Below are 16,079 nucleotides of genomic sequence, written 5' to 3' on the forward strand. Positions count from 1 at the left end.
TCGCTCGTGCGCGCGTACCGCGGCCATTAACCAGGGCGGCCGTCCTAATTCGAAGAGCGAACCTCCGCAACGAGCGGCGAAGTGCCGGGGCCCCGGTGTCGAATCGCGGTCTCGGCGGAGGATGGGACAGGACCTGGGGGACCTGGACGTTAGCCCTGGCTGGCGCCCCCCATCTTAACGTGGGTTGTACGTGTGTGTGTGTGTATGTACGTGTGTGTGTGTACGTGTGTGTGTGTACGTGGGTCTGCCTCGTGACCTCCTGCCAGCGGGCGTTCAACACTTCACGTGGCCTCAAGGTGCACATGGCCTGGCACAAGCGTCGTGGTGACGTCACCGCCACTTAGTGGCGAATGGCGGTTGTTGTCTGTTGTGTGTACGTGTGTGTGGGGGAGCGGTGGTGGTAGCGGTTAGCGCTACACTGCGCTAAAGAACCCTGAGACCCGCGTTCGATTCCCGCTCACGACCAACACCGGTGACGGTTATTTGAACCGGCCTCCTCTATGGCGACTCAGCCTCAAATGATTACCTGGTGTGTAAACATCGCCACTAGGGAGACAAAGGCAGCTAGGCGTGGCGCTTGCCACCCACCCCCCTCGTGTGCCGTACCGGCCTTCATAAGCTCTACTCGCTAACAGCACTTGCCCCAACAGTCTGTTGAGGCTATACGGGGGATCTTTGCCTTTGTGTCGCCTACCCTCCGCAGCACCACCTGAAGAAGCTGGAGGGCCGGCGCCTCGACTTTGACTACAAGAAGAAGCGGCAGGGCAAGGTGGCCGACGACGAGATCCGCCAGGCGGCCGAGAAGTTTGACGAGTCTCGCGACGTCACCGCCACAAGCATGAGCAACCTCCTGGAGAGCGAAGTACGGGGGGGGGGCAGTCGAGGCGGGGAGGGGGGGGGCGGTGAGGGGGGTGCGAGGGCATGTGGTGGTGGCAGGGAGAGAGAGCTTGCTGGAGGCTAAGATCTTTCATGATTACGGCACGTGGCCCGCATTTCGAGGCAATGTCAGAGACAGGTGGGCCCGTAGGCTCGCACGGAGATCCATGGTCTGACATAGAGACCCACAGGCTCGCACGGAGATCCCTGGACTGACATAGAGACCCACAGACTCGCACAGAGACCCACAGACTCGCACAGACACCCACAGGCTCACACAGAGACCCACTGGCTCACACAGAGATCCATGGACTGAAATAGAGACCCACAGGCTCGTACAGAGATCCATGGACCAACACAGAGACCCACAGGCTCGCACAGAGACCCACAGGCTCACACAGTGATCCATGGCCTGACACAGAGAACCTCAGGCTCAAAGAGTGGGTCTCTGTGTAAGTCTTTGTGTCCCTGCGTGAGTGTGGTTCTCTGTGCGAGTCTGTGGGTCTCTACTCTTTGGTTCTTTCGGTAAAGTCACGTAGGTATAAAATAAAATAAATAAAATCGCGACGTTTCGGGCGCAACACAAGCGTCCGTCATCAGGTGGGACAACCACAGCAAGAAACACTTGCTGAAGTGGGGGCGGGTCTCTTTGTGGGTCTCTTTGAGAGGCTCACGGCTCTCCGCGATGGGTGTAGAAGCGGCTAGAGGGACGGCGCGCAGGAGGGTACGAGAGGGATGTGGGGCGCGGCGGCGAGTGGGAGCGACGCTGGCGCTGTTGTGCATCGCAGGTGGAGCAGGTGTCGCAGCTGGAGGCGCTGGTGGAGGCGCAGCTCGAGTACCACCGGCAGGTGGTGGACATCCTGGACGACCTGCAGAGCACGCTGCAGGACAGGTCAGCGCCCCCCCCACCCCCCCCACCCCCCCACGACGAAACGCCGACCCACACGCACGCCGTGTCAACCCACACGGTTTACCCCGTAGTCTTGTGCAGGGAAATTAAGTTTTCAGGTCCACACGGCATATGGACGCTTCAATACGGGGCAAAACATTTCTTCGTGTCTATTTGTTTGTGTTTCTCCCTTGTGATGGGACTTTGTGGAGGATGAACGTTGAGATTTATGAGGGGCACTACGGCGTGACCAATAAGGTCTGAGTTGGTCTGTAATAAGGTAGGGCACTGATAAGGGGTTGACAGATATGCGCACAAAGCAACACAATGCGCTCTCCTGCAGCCCGACATCTTTAATTTGTAATCCGCTATTTTGCGCGCGCACACGCGTGTTCGGTTCTGCGCGACGACCCGGCCAAGTGTCGTGTGTTGAAATTCGTCGGCGCGTGTCGTGAAGGGTACTGCAAGTTTTAAAGTTTTCGACTTGCAGTACCCGTCATTCGTCGGGCTGTATGTGTGTTGAACCTCTTTCGCGCCACCATGCGTAGCCAACCATGCTAATCGGAGGTGCAGTCTTGAGCAGTGTTAGTCTATGGGCAGTGTTGAGTCTATGGGCAGTGTTAGTCTATGTGCAGTGTTGAGTCTATGGACAGTGTTGAGTCTATGGTGTAGTGTTGAGTCTATGGGCAGTGTTGAGTCTATGGGCAGTGTTAGTCTATGGGCAGTGTTGAGTCTATGGTGTAGTGTTGAGTCTATGGGCAGTGTTAGTCTATGGGCAGTGTTAGTCTTTGGGCAGTGTTGAGTCTATGGGCAGTGTTGAGTCTATGGGCAGTGTTAGTCTATGGACAGTGTTGAGTCTATGGTGTAGTGTTGAGTCTATGGGCAGTGTTAGTCTATGGGCAGTGTTAGTCTATGGGCAGTGTTAGTCTATGGGCAGTGTTAGTCTTTGGGCAGTGTTGAGTCTATGGGCAGTTTGTTTGTTAAACTTATTTGGCACCGTACGTAGCCAACTGTGCTCATCGGAGCTGCATTGTCTTCCAGTTAGCGAACAAATACATTGTAAGGTCCGGCTCATCACACACGAAATATTTCTCTGAAATGAACCACAATGCCTCGCTGATCTCGCCAAGGGGCGTAAACTATCATGATGCGAACTCCGCTCATCCTCGCAGCAGCAGCAGCGGCTATTGGCTGGGCCATCGAACAAAGGCGGTGGTCGCTTCTGCGGCCGTCTGGAACGCCCTTCCCTTCCGATATGAGGAAGCCACTCGGAGCTGCGATGCACTTTTAAATCATCATCATCTAGATCGACAAACTCATTTCTGTACAAGTGCTTTTTGTTGTTGTTTCGTGTTGTTGTCCTTTCCCTTCACACCACCGTATTAGCACGGCTGGCTACGTACGGTGCGAAAGAAGTTCAACATAGATATGTAACGACGACTTGACACACTTCTCTTGAGATGGCACTTTACTGAAGACACGGTCACTTGACATCAGGCGGAGACGAACATTGCAACAGCCCCGAGTCTCCCACGCATCTCCCCCTTATATGCCAACGAGGCCACGCCCCCCTTCTAGATCATTCTCGCTGACTCTGGACGCTCGCTCCACCGGCAGACTCCACCGTCCTCTTCCGTCACCTGGCCACGCTCCCTTCTCGATCATTCCCCTAGCCACCAGTCCCTTCGCACTCACTACTGACTCCCCTGTCATTGCCTCCCATAGCCACCAGTCCCTTCGCACTCACTATTGATACCCCTGTCATTCCCTCCCGTAGCCACCAGTCCATTCACACTGCAGGCTGACTCCCCTGTCATTACCCCTCGTGGCCACTAGTCCACTCGCACTGCAGGCTGACTCCCCTGTCATTACCTCCCATGGCCACTAGTCCACTCGCACTGCAGGCTGACTCCCCTGTCATTACCTCCCATGGCCACCAGTCCATTCACACTGCAGGCTGTCTCCCCTGTCATTACCTCCCATGGCCACTAGTCCACTCGCACTGCAGGCTGACTCCCCTGTCATTACCTCCCGTGGCCACTAGTCCACTCACACTGCAGGCTGACTCCCCTGTCATTACCTCCCATGGCCACTAGTCCATTCACACTGTAGGCCGACTCCCCTGTCATTACCTCCCATGGCCACTAGTCCATTCACACTGTAGGCCGACTCCCCTGTCATTACCTCCCGTGATCACTAGTCCATTCACACTGTAGGCCGACTCCCCTGTCATTACCTCCCGTGATCACTAGTCCACTCACACTGTAGGCCGACTCCCCTGTCATTACCTCCCGTGATCACTAGTCCACTCACACTGTAGGCCGACTCCCCTGTCATTACCTCCCGTGATCACTAGTCCATTCACACTGTAGGCCGACTCCCCTGTCATTACCTCCCGTGATCACTAGTCCACTCACACTGTAGGCCGACTCCCCTGTCATTACCTCCCGTGATCACTAGTCCATTCACACTGTAGGCCGACTCCCCTGTCATTACCTCCCGTGACCACTAGTCCATTCACACTGCAGGCTGACTCCCCTGTCATTACCTCCCATGGCCACTAGTCCATTCACACTGCAGGCTGACTCCCCTGTCATTACCTCCCGTGATCACTAGTCCATTGACACTGCAGGCTGACTCCCCTGTCATTACCTCCCGTGGCCACTAGTCCACTCACACTGCAGGCTGACTCCCCTGTCATTACCTCCCATGGCCACTAGTCCATTCACACTGTAGGCCGACTCCCCTGTCATTACCTCCCATGGCCACTAGTCCATTTGCACTGCAGGCTGACTCCCCTGTCATTACCTCCCATGGCCACTAGTCCATTCACACTGCAGGCTGACTCCCCTGTCATTACCTCCCATGACCACTAGTCCATTCACACTGCAGGCTGACTCCCCTGTCATTACCTCCCGTGATCACTAGTCCACTCACAGCACATGTAGCCTCTACTGTAATTACACATACGTACGTACACTGGTGGGGGCTGGGGGTGGTGGGGGTATCCACGAGAGCTCCGGTCGGGTGACCGGTTCCTTAAACAAACTCACCGGGGTTTTCGGGCCGGCATTAAGCACAGGTCAATTGGATTCTACGATACGTGCACACACTCGCACACACAGACCAAGATCACAACCGCCGTTTGTGGAAGTGCTGCTAATGCGAGCACACTGCACCGGATGTTCTTGTTAAGGCTGAGCCAACCTGGGTGGGGGGAGCGGGGTGGGGGGGGGGGTCCGTCACCATCACCCTCACCACCCTCACCTCCCCCCCCCGGCAGGGTGATGTCGGCGTCAGCGCGCCCGCGCCAGCGTCGAGAGTTCAAGCTGCAGCCCGTGACGACCTTCGACGGCCCCGACGAGACCGAGGAGCCCGTGGGGACCCCCATCTACACGCCGACCGCGGTGACGGCGACGACGACGACCGCGGCGACGGAGGCGCCGGCGGAGGAGGACGCGGCGCCGGCCACCCCGTCCCCGTCGCCTGGGCACAAGACAGCCGGTAGGATGACGACGCTGACGGTGGGCCATCGGCATGCAGGTCGCGTGCCGCGGCTGGCAGGGACGTAGTTGCTGGTGGTGGTGGTGCTGGTGGTGGTTGCTGCTGGTGGTGGTTGCTGGTGGTGGTGGTGCTGGTGGTGCTGGTGGTGCTGGTGGTGGTGGTGCTGCTGGTGGTGGTGCTGCTGGTGGTGGTGCTGCTGGTGGTGGTGCTGGTGGTGCTGCTGGTGGTGGTGCTGGTGGTGCTGGTGGTGGTGGTGCTCACGCCGCTTCACCGCAAGCGGCGCCTGGGTTCGATTCCTGACTCGGGTGCAGAGTGTGAGAGTGAGATAGATAGTGAGTGAGTGGAGTTTGTGTGTTCTCCCCCTGTTCTAGATAGTGAGTGAGATAGTGAGTGAGTGGAGTGTGTGTGTTCTCCCCCTGTTCTAGATATTGAGTGAGATAGTGAGTGAATGGAGTTTGTGTGTTCTCCCCCTGTTCTAGATATTGAGTGAGATAGTGAGTGAGTGGAGTGTGTGTGTTCTCCCCCTGTTCTAGATAGTGAGTGAGATAGTGAGTGAGTGGAGTGTGTGTGTTCTCCCCCCTGTTCTAGATATTGAGTGAGATAGTGAGTGAATGGAGTTTGTGTGTTCTCCCCCTGTTCTAGATAGTGAGTGAGATAGTGAGTGAGTGGAGTGTGTGTGTTCTCCCCCTGTTCTAGATAGTGAGTGAGATAGTGAGTGAATGGAGTTTGTGTGTTCTCCCCCTGTTCTAGATAGCGAGTGAGATAGTGAGTGAATGGAGTTTGTGTGTTCTCCCCCTGTTCTAGATAGTGAGTGAGATAGTGAGTGAGTGGAGTGTGTGTGTTCTCCCCCTGTTCTAGATAGTGAGTGAGATAGTGAGTGAATGGAGTTTGTGTGTTCTCCCCCTGTTCTAGATAGTGAGTGAGATAGTGAGTGAGTGGAGTTTGTGTGTTCTTCCCCTGTTCTAGATAGTGAGTGAGATAGTGAGTGAGTGGAGTTTGTGTGTTCTTCCCCTGTTCTAGATAGTGAGTGAGATAGTGAGTGAGTGGAGTTTGTGTGTTCTTCCCCTGTTCTAGATATTGAGTGAGATAGTGAGTGAATGGAGTTTGTGTGTTCTCCCCCTGTTCTAGATAGTGAGTGAGATAGTGAGTGAATGGAGTTTGTGTGTTCTCCCCCTGTTCTAGATAGTGAGTGAGATAGTGAGTGAATGGAGTTTGTGTGTTCTTCCCCTGTTCTAGATAGTGAGATAGATAGTGAGTGAATGGAGTGTGTGTGTTCTCCCCCTGTTCTAGATAGTGAGTGAGATAGTGAGTGAGTGGAGTTTGTGTGTTCTCCCCCTGTTCTAGATAGTGAGTGAGATAGTGAGTGAGTGGAGTTTGTGTGTTCTTCCCCTGTTCTAGATAGTGAGTGAGATAGTGAGTGAATGGAGTTTGTGTGTTCTTCCCCTGTTCTAGATAGTGAGTGAGATAGTGAGTGAGTGGAGTTTGTGTGTTCTTCCCCTGTTCTAGATAGTGAGTGAGATAGTGAGTGAGTGGAGTTTGTGTGTTCTCCCCCTGTTCTAGATAGTGAGTGAGATAGTGAGTGAGTGGAGTTTGTGTGTTCTCGCCCTGTTCTAGATAGTGAGTGAGATAGTGAGTGAATGGAGTTTGTGTGTTCTTCCCCTGTTCTAGATATTGAGTGAGATAGTGAGTGAATGGAGTTTGTGTGTTCTTTTCCTGTTCTAGATAGTGAGTGAGATAGTGAGTGAGTGGGGTTTGTGTGTTCTGCCCCTGCTCTGCAGAGTGTGATTGAGTGAGAGTGAGTGATTGGAGTTTGTGTGTTCACCTCTGCTCTGCAGTGAGTGAGTGAGATAGTGAGATAGTGAGTGAGTGGAGTTTGTGTGTTCTCCCCTGCTCTGCAGAGTGTGAGTGAGTGAGATAGTGAGTGCGTGAGATAGTGAGTGAGTGATATAGTGAGTGAGTGAGATAGTGAGTGAGATAGTGAGCGAGATAGTGAGATAGTGAGTGAGTGAGCGAGTGGAGTTTGTTCTCCCCACGTTCCGCATGGGTTTCCTCCGGGTTGTCTGGTTTCCTGCCGTAGCTAAAAATGTACAATGCACAGTAACTGGTCTTGAGCAACTCTTTCCCATGATGAAAATCTCCCTGCAAATTTATATAAACTATTAAACTATTTTGTATTTTACCAGGTAAGGCCCACTGAGCTAAGCAACTCATTTCCAGAAGCGGCCTGGCCAACACAAATGATAGCTCAACGAAGTGGCCTATCGTCACGTGGACATTTATAGCAGCCAAACACTCTGCACGCGCGTTGATCATAAATGTGGAGGGGAAAAAACCGGAGGACCCGGAGAAAAGTCCACGGGGGAGAGAGAGAGACACGCAAATTCCAAAGATTTTAGCGTCGGGGTCCTGATCGTACCTACGGCCTCCTGCATACCAGGCGAGGTAGTTAACATCTCCTGGCCACCGTGATGATGATGAGAGCGAGAGACACACAAACTCCAAATATACAGCAGGCGTCAGGGTCGGTATTGAACCCACGACCTCCTGCATACCAGGCGAGGTAGTTAACATCTCCTAGCCACCGTGATGATGATGATGAGAGAGAGACACACACAAACTACAAATACAGTATACAGCAGCAGGCGTCAGGGTCGGGATTGAACCCACGACCTCCTGCATACCAGGCGAGGTAGTCAACATCTCCTAGCCACCGTGATGATGATGAGAGAGAGAGATACGCAAACTCCAAATATACAGCAGGCATCAGGGTCGTGATCGAACCCACGACCTCCTGTAGACCAGGCGAGGTAGTTAACATCTCATAGCCACCGTGATGATGATGAGAGAGACACACAAACTCCAAATATACAGCAGCAGGCGTCAGGGTCGGGATCGTACCCACGGCCTCCTGTACACCAGGCGAGGTAGTCAACATCTCCTAGCCACCGTGATGATGGGAGAGAGACACGCAAACTCCATATATACAGCAGGCGTCAGGGTCGGGATTGAACCCACGGCCTCCTGTACACCAGGTGAGGTAGTTAACATCTCCTAGTCACCGTCATGATGATGAGAGAGAGACACACACAAACTCCTAATATACAGCAGGCGTCAGGGTCGGGATTGAACCCACGACCTCCTGCATACCAGGCGAGGTCGTTAACATCTCCTAGCCACCGTGATGATGATGAGAGAGACACACACAAACTCCAAATATACAGCAGGCGTCAGGGTCGGGATTGTACCCACGACCTCCTGTAGACCAGGTGAGGTAGTTAACATCTCCTAGCCACCGTGGCGCCCCGAATCACTCCATTTGGGATCACACATTAGCAGCAGCACCACCGCCATCACCCCACAACTACTCAAAACCAAACATTGATAGGACACCCTCCTGAAATAGAGGCCTCGGAGACTCGGTGAGGCTACCCTGGGTAAAGTAATGTAACGATGATAAAAAAAACAGAGATATTGTAATCGATGTCATCATTGCAATGCCAATCACTACTCTAATCAGTATGGCCGGCATCACCATCATAATTTTTAGTCATCTTCCGGTGTCGTTACAGAGACACTTCTGGTTTGACTTGGCCCCATACCCGCTCATGTAGCAACAATCAGAATCAGAATCTGTATTCATCCTGGAAGAATCCGATGAGCTGTAAAGCTCTTTTTCACAGATGTCCACGAAACATTTCGCGTATGTTTTCGTGTTCAGCTCTTTTTTCGCCGTACGTAGCCAGCCTTGCTAATCGGAGGTTCGGTTGGAAGGACAACGAACTAAAGACAAAACAAATCACTTCTAGAGAAATTCGTTTGTCAATCCGCACGATTTCAAAGTGCAGCAACAGCTCCCGGTGGTTTCCTCATATCGCTAAGGAAGAGCGTTCCAGACGGCCGCAGAAGCGCATCTGAAAGCGCCGCGCGATGATGCGGCGACCACCGCCTTTGTTCGATGGCCCAGTCAAAAGCCGCTGCTGCTGCAAGGGTGACCACCGGAGTTGTGATCTGTTACCCATGCAGGTCTCACAAGATTCCAACTCCCATCTGGGGTCTTTTCGAGTTGTAACCGAGACCTGGTAACCGGTGCACAGCTCCCAGTGGCTTGCTAATCTCGGAAGGGATAGCGCGTTCCAGACGGCCGCAGACACGCGTCTGAGTGAACGATGTGTGAAAGTGAACGATGGAGTGAGTGAGAGTGATCGCTGGCGTGGGAGTGAACGATGCAGTGAGAGTGAACAATGAGAGTGAACGATGGCGTGAGTGAACAATAGAGTGAGAGTGAACAATAGAGTGAGAGTGAACGATGCAGTGAGCGTGAACAATGATTGTGAGTGAACGATGCAGTGAGAGTGAACGATGAGAGTGAACGATGGCGTGAGTGAACAATAGAGTGAGCGTGAAAGATGATCGTGAGTGAACGATAGAGTGAGCGTGAACGATGATCGTGAGTGAACGATGCAGTGAGAGTGAATGCTGGCGTGGGAGTGAACGATGAGGGTGAGAGTGAGCGATGGAGTGAACGATAGAGTGAGAGTGAACGATGCAGTGAGCGTGAACAATGATTGTGAGTGAACGATGGAGTGAGAGTGAATGACGGGCAAGTCTCTCACACCCCCCCCCCCCACGCTCTCCTGCTACCCCCCCTGCCCTCCCCCCTCCCCGCGTAGCCCCCCCGGAGGGGCCGTGCTGCAGGGCGCTGTACGACTTTGACGCGGAGAACGAGGGCGAGCTGGCGTTCCGCGAGGGCGACGTCGTCCTCCCTCGTGTCGCAGGTGGACGACAACTGGTTCGAGGGCGCCATCGACGGGCGCCCGGGATTCTTCCCGGTCAACTACGTCGAAGTGCTGGTGCCGCTGGCGCCCTGAGGGCCGCTGTGCGGGCACCGGCAGAGGTGGTGGGGGTGGTGGTAGAGGTCGCAAACGGGTTTTGATTCCTTACCCGTACCCGGCCACACCAGGGTCGCAAACGGGTACCCGTTACCAGCCGGGTACGGGTAGCTGGGTATCGGGTAGGGTACGGGTATCGGGTACCCGGTTGCGACCTCTGGGTGGTGGTGGTGGGGGCTGTGGGACTGCTGCCACCGCCGGTGATTCAATTAATGAAATCGAATTTTGAGGTTTGTTTTTTCGTTCTTAAATTAATTCCTGATTATTTTCATTCCCAGCGTCGTGGCGATCGCACGGCGCTGCCAGCAGCGGCGGTGGTGACGGTGGTCGCCGCCGCCGCCTTCAGGGGTCGCCCACGCGAAACCTATTGCCTCTGCGTGCGGTGCGCCACGGGTCACGGGCCACTTGTCAAGGGGGGGCGGTCCCCGTCGACGACGCTCGTGCACGCGAGTTGGTTGAGCGCGGCTGCCGTCACGTGATCGACCGCGCGCCCCAACTCCTCACGTGGTGTTAGTGGCGGCGGTGGCAGTGGTGCATCTCTCTGCGGGGAGCGGCAGCGCGGCGCTGCGCTGCGAACCGGGCGGGCCGAGTTCGACTCCCGCTCACTGCCAACGCCGGGGAGTATTATCTGAATCGGTCCTGGGCCTCGTCTAGGTCGATTCGGCCTCAAATGAGTACCCGGCGTGGTGCGTAGTAAACATCGCCACTGGGGAGACAAAGGCGGCCGGGCGTGGTGCTGGCCACCCACCCCCTCGTATGCCATGCCGGCCTTCACGGGGGATCTTTGTCTTTGGTGCATCTCTTTGGGGGGGAATGGGGGTGGGGGAATGGGGGTGGGGAACTGGGTCATGGGATAAGGGAATCGTTGATTAGGGGGCGGGAGGGGGAGGGGCTAACGTCTGCGCTGGATCGCAGAACCCACCTCGGGGGGGCGGGGAACTCCCTGCTAGGGGGAGTGGGGGGGGGCTGGGGGTGGGAGGGGGAGTGGGGGGGGCTGGGCGTGGGAAGGGGAAATGGGGGGGGGGCTGGGAGGGGGGGGCTGGGGGTGGGAGGGGGAGTGGGGGCTGGGAGGGGGGGCTGGGGGTGCTGGGCTCGCTCCGCGTCGCGTGTGGCCCACGCCTCAGGTCGCCGTGTGGGTACGGGGAGGGCGACAACACGGGGGGGGGGACTGGGGGGGGGGGTGCTGGGGGGGTTATTGGGGGGGGCTACGGGAGGGGTTCTATCGAGGTCCCCCACGCTCCCCTTCTCCCCTGTGGGCCTTGGTGCCCTCTCGATTGTGGTTGGGGGTGGAGGGGGTGATTGGAGGGGGAGGGGGTGATTGGAGGGGGGGGGTGAGGGGGGGATTGGAGGGGGAGGGGGTGATTGGAGGGGGAGGGGGTGATTGGAGGGGGGGGTGAGGGGGTGATTGGAGGGGGGGGTGAGGGGGGGATTGGAGGGGAGGGGGTGAGGGGGTGCTTGGAGGGGGGGGTGATTGGAGGGGGGGGGGTGAGGGGGTGATTGGAGGGGGGGGGTGAGGGGGTGGTGATTGGAGGGTGGGGTGATTGGAGGGGGGGGGTGAGGGGGTGATTGGAGGGGGGGGGTGAGGGGTGATTGGAGGGGGGGGTGAGGGGGTGATTGGAGGGGGGGTGAGGGGGTGATTGGAGGGGGGGGGGTGAGGGGGTGATTGGAGGGGGGGGGGGTGAGGGGGGTGATTGGAGGGGGGGGTGAGGGGGGTGATTGGTAGGGGGGGGTGCTTGGAGGGGGGGGGGTTGAGGGGGTGATTGGAGGGGGGGCGTGAGGGTGGTGATTGGAGGGGGGGGTGAGGGGGTGATTGGAGGGGGGGTGAGGGGGTGATTGGAGGGGGGGGTGATTGGAGGGGGGGGTGATGGAGGGGGGGGGTGATTGGAGGGGGGGGGGTGAGGGGGTGATTGGAGGAGGGGGTGAGGGGGTGATTGGAGGGGGGGTAAGGGGCTGATTGGAGGGGGGGCTGATTGGAGGGGGGGGTGATTGGAGGGGGGGGTGATTGGAGGGGGGGGGTGAGGGGGGTGATTGGAGGGGGGGGGTGAGGGGGTGATTGGAGGGGGGGGTGAGGGGGTGATTGGAGGGGGGGGGTGAGGGGGGTGATTGGAGGGGGGGGTGAGGGGGTGATTGGAGGGGGGGGGTGAGGGGGTGATTGGAGGGGGGGGTGAGGGGGTGATTGGAGGGGGGGGGGGTGAGGGGGTGATTGGAGGGGGGGGTGAGGGGGTGATTGGAGGGGGGGGGTGAGGGGGTGATTGGAGGGGGGGGGTGAGGGGGTGATTGGAGGGGGGGGTGATTGGAGGGGGGGGGGTGAGGGGTGATTGGAGGGGGGGGTGAGGGGGTGATTGGAGGGGGGGGTGAGGGGGTGATTGGAGGGGGGGTGAGGGGGTGATTGGAGGGGGGGGGTGATTGGAGGGGGGGTGATTGGAGGGGGGGGGGGTGAGGGGGTGATTGGAGGGGGGGGTGATTGGAGGGGGGGGGGGGTGATTGGAGGGGGGGGGGGGTGAGGGGGTGATTGGAGGAGGGGGTGAGGGGGGTGATTGGAGGGGGGGGGTAAGGGGCTGATTGGAGGGGGGCTGATGGAGGGGGGGGTGATTGGAGGGGGGGGGGTGATTGGAGGGGGGGGGTGATTGGAGGGGGGGGTGTGATTGGAGGGGGGGGGTGAGGGGGTGATGGAGGGGGGGTAAGGGGCTGATTGGAGGGGGGGGGGGCTGATTGGAGGGGGGGGGTGATGGAGGGGGGGGGTGATTGGAGGGGGGGGGTGATTGGAGGGGGGGGGGGTGAGGGGGTGATTGGAGGGGGGGTAAGGGGGTGATTGGAGGGGGGGTAAGGGGCTGATTGGAGGGGGGGGTGATTGGAGGGGGGGGTGATTGGAGGGGGGGGTTGATTGGAGGGGGGGGGTGATTGGAGGGGGGGGGTGAGGGTGGTTGATTGGAGGGGGGGTAAGGGGGTGATTGGAGGAGGGGGTAGGGGTGATTGGCGGAGGGGGTAAGGGGGTGATTGGAGGGGGGGTGAGGGGGTGATTGGAGGGGGGGGTGAGGGGGTGATTGGAGGGGGGCGGGGTAAGGGGGTGATTGGAGGGGGGGGGGTAAGGGGGTGATTGGAGGGGGGGGGGGTGAGGGGGTGATTGGAGGGGGGGGGTGAGGGGGTGATTGGAGGGGGGGGGTGAGGGGGTGATTGGAGGGGGGCGGGGTAAGGGGGTGATTGGAGGGGGGGGGGTAAGGGGGTGATTGGAGGGGGGGGGGGTGAGGGGGTGATTGGAGGGGGGGGGGTGAGGGGGTGATTGGAGGGGGGGGGTGAGGGGGTGATTGGAGGGGGGGGTGAGGGGGTGATTGGAGGGGGGGGTAAGGGGGTGATTGGAGGAGGGGGTAAGGGGGTGATTGGAGGGGGGGGGGTGAGGGGGTGATTGGAGGGGGGGGGTGAGGGGGTGATTGGAGGAGGGGGTAAGGGGGTGATTGGAGGGGGGGGGTGAGGGGGTGATTGGAGGGGGGGTAAGGGGGTGATTGTAGGAGGGGGGTGAGGGGGTGATTGGAGGGGGGGGTGAGGGGGTGATTGGAGGGGGGGGTAAGGGGGGTGATTGGAGGGGAGGGGGTGAGGGGGTGATTGGAGGGGGGGGTGAGGGGGTGATTGGAGGGGGAGGGGGTGAGGGGGTGATTGGAGGGGGGGGGGTAAGGGGGTGATTGGAGGGGGGGTGTAAGGGGGTGATTGGAGGGGGGGGTAAGGGGGTGATTGGAGGGGGGGGTGAGGGGGTGATTGGAGGGGGAGGGGGTGAGGGGGTGATTGGAGGGGGAGGGGGTGAGGGGGTGATTGGAGGGGGAGGGGGTGAGGGGGTGATTGGAGGGGGGGGGGTGAGGGGGTGATTGGAGGGGGGGGGGGTAAGGGGGTGATTGGAGGGGGGGGGTAAGGGGGTGATTGGAGGGGGGGGGTGAGGGGGTGATTGGAGGAGGGGGTGAGGGGGTGATTGGAGGGGGGGGGTGATTGGAGGGGGGGGTGATTGGAGGGGGGGTGATTGGAGGGGGGGGGTGATTGGAGGGGGGGGTGGGGGGGTGATTGGAGGGGGGGGGGTGAGGGGGTGATTGGAGGGGGGGGTAAGGGGTGATTGGAGGGGGGGGGGGTAAGGGGGTGATTGGAGGGGGGGGTGATTGGAGGGGGGGGTGGGGGGGTGATTGGAGGGGGGGGGGTGAGGGGGTGATTGGAGGGGGGGTAAGGGGGTGATTGGAGGGGGGGGGTAAGGGGGTGATTGGAGGAGGGGGGTGAGGGGGTGATTGGAGGAGGGGGGTGAGGGGGTGATTGGAGGGGGGGTGATGGAGGGGGGGGTGATTGGAGGGGGGGGTGATTGGAGGGGGGGGTGATTGGAGGGGGGGGTGGGGGGGTGATTGGAGGGGGGGGGTGAGGGGGTGATTGGAGGGGGGGGGGTAAGGGGGTGATTGGAGGGGGGGGGGGTAAGGGGGTGATTGGAGGGGGGGTGATTGGAGGGGGGGTGGGGGGGTGATTGGAGGGGGGGGGGTGAGGGGGTGATTGGAGGGGGGGGGGGTAAGGGGGTGATTGGAGGGGGGGGTAAGGGGGTGGAGGGGGGGGTAAGGGGGTGATTGGAGGGGGGGGTGATTGGAGGGGGGGGTGGGGGGGTGATTGGAGGGGGGGGGGTGAGGGGGTGATTGGAGGGGGGGGTGAGGGGGTGATTGGAGGGGGGGTAAGGGGGTGATTGGAGGGGGGGGGTGATTGGAGGGGGGGGTGGGGGGGTGATTGGAGGGGGGGGGTGAGGGGGTGATTGGAGGGGGGGGTGAGGGGGTGATTGGAGGGGGGGGTGAGGGGGTGATTGGAGGGGGGGGGGGTAAGGAGGGTGGGGTCCCCCTAGCGGACCTGCACAGTGAGCCATGAATCACAATCCCCGCGTTGTGCGTCGAGTCAGCGAGGCCTTCGGACACTCATGGGGCCATGCGTTGGGCCAAGGGACCTGCGCGGTTGGGGGGGGGGGCGAGAGGGGTTTGCGGGGGGGGGGGTTGGAGGGGGTATTGGGGGGAGGAGGCTCCTCCCCCACCCCCGACCCCCGCGTAGGAGCTGGAACAAAAATTGACCTTTGGTTGACGCCGGCGTTCGCGACGTGGGGAGGAGGTTGGTCGCCCAGAGTGAGCACGGGACACGGCTGCGTCATTAGCAATGCAGACACACGGTGACGCTCTCGCCCAGCCCGGGGGTGGGGGGCGAAGGGGTTGGTGGGTCGCCAAGTGATGGGCGCACCCCTCGAGTTCGTTCTCCACGCGGCGATCGTCGGCCACTCAGTACGGTTACGTGGCGTGTACACGTGGCACCTATACACACACACGCGTGCGCTAGCAAGTAGGATTATTAGCCTATGACCGGGGTTGAACCGGGACGTGGTGTGCTCAGTGGGTGAGTGGAGGGGGGCATCAGTGCCATGTTCGCCCCCCCCCCACCACCATCTCCTGCAACACCCACGCGTTGTCAAGTTCTTCCTTTAACTTTTACGTAACAAACATCTCTCGCATTTATTACGCGCGCGTCGGCGTGTTTTTTTTACAAACACGAAACCAAAATTATTTTGTCGTTGTCTTTGCTACGGCGCGCTGTGTTCGTTGTCGCGGTGGGGGGGGGGGGGGGTCCCATGACCACTTTAAACGTTAGGAGTGGGGGGGGGAATGGGAGAGGAGCGGTGGTGCAGCGGTTAGCTCGCTGCGCGACAAAACCGGCGACTCGGGTGCAATTTCCCCGCCCGCGGCCAACACCGGTGACGATTATCTGAACCCGTCCTGGGCCTCCTCGAGGTCGACTCGGCCTCAAATGAGTAACCTGGTGCGATGTGAGCGTCGCTACGAGGGAGACAAAGGCGGCCGGGCGCAGTGCTCGGCCACCCTCCCCCTCGTGTGCTGTGCCGGCCTTCATCGGTGCTCACGAACAGCACTTGC

General features: G+C 59.2%; 1 pseudogene; it reads left to right on the forward strand.

The window, feature by feature from the left end:
- LOC133351894 (endophilin-A3-like) overlaps positions 1 to 10,962 on the forward strand; it is a 33,044-nt pseudogene extending 22,082 nt beyond the window's left edge.
- The last annotated feature ends 5,117 nt before the right edge of the window (positions 10,963 to 16,079 follow it).

This window comes from Lethenteron reissneri, chromosome 1 (assembly GCF_015708825.2).
Source record: "Lethenteron reissneri isolate LAM-NWPU_2019-01 chromosome 1, ASM1570882v1, whole genome shotgun sequence".
In the NCBI taxonomy this organism is placed as follows: domain Eukaryota; kingdom Metazoa; phylum Chordata; class Hyperoartia; order Petromyzontiformes; family Petromyzontidae; genus Lethenteron; species Lethenteron reissneri.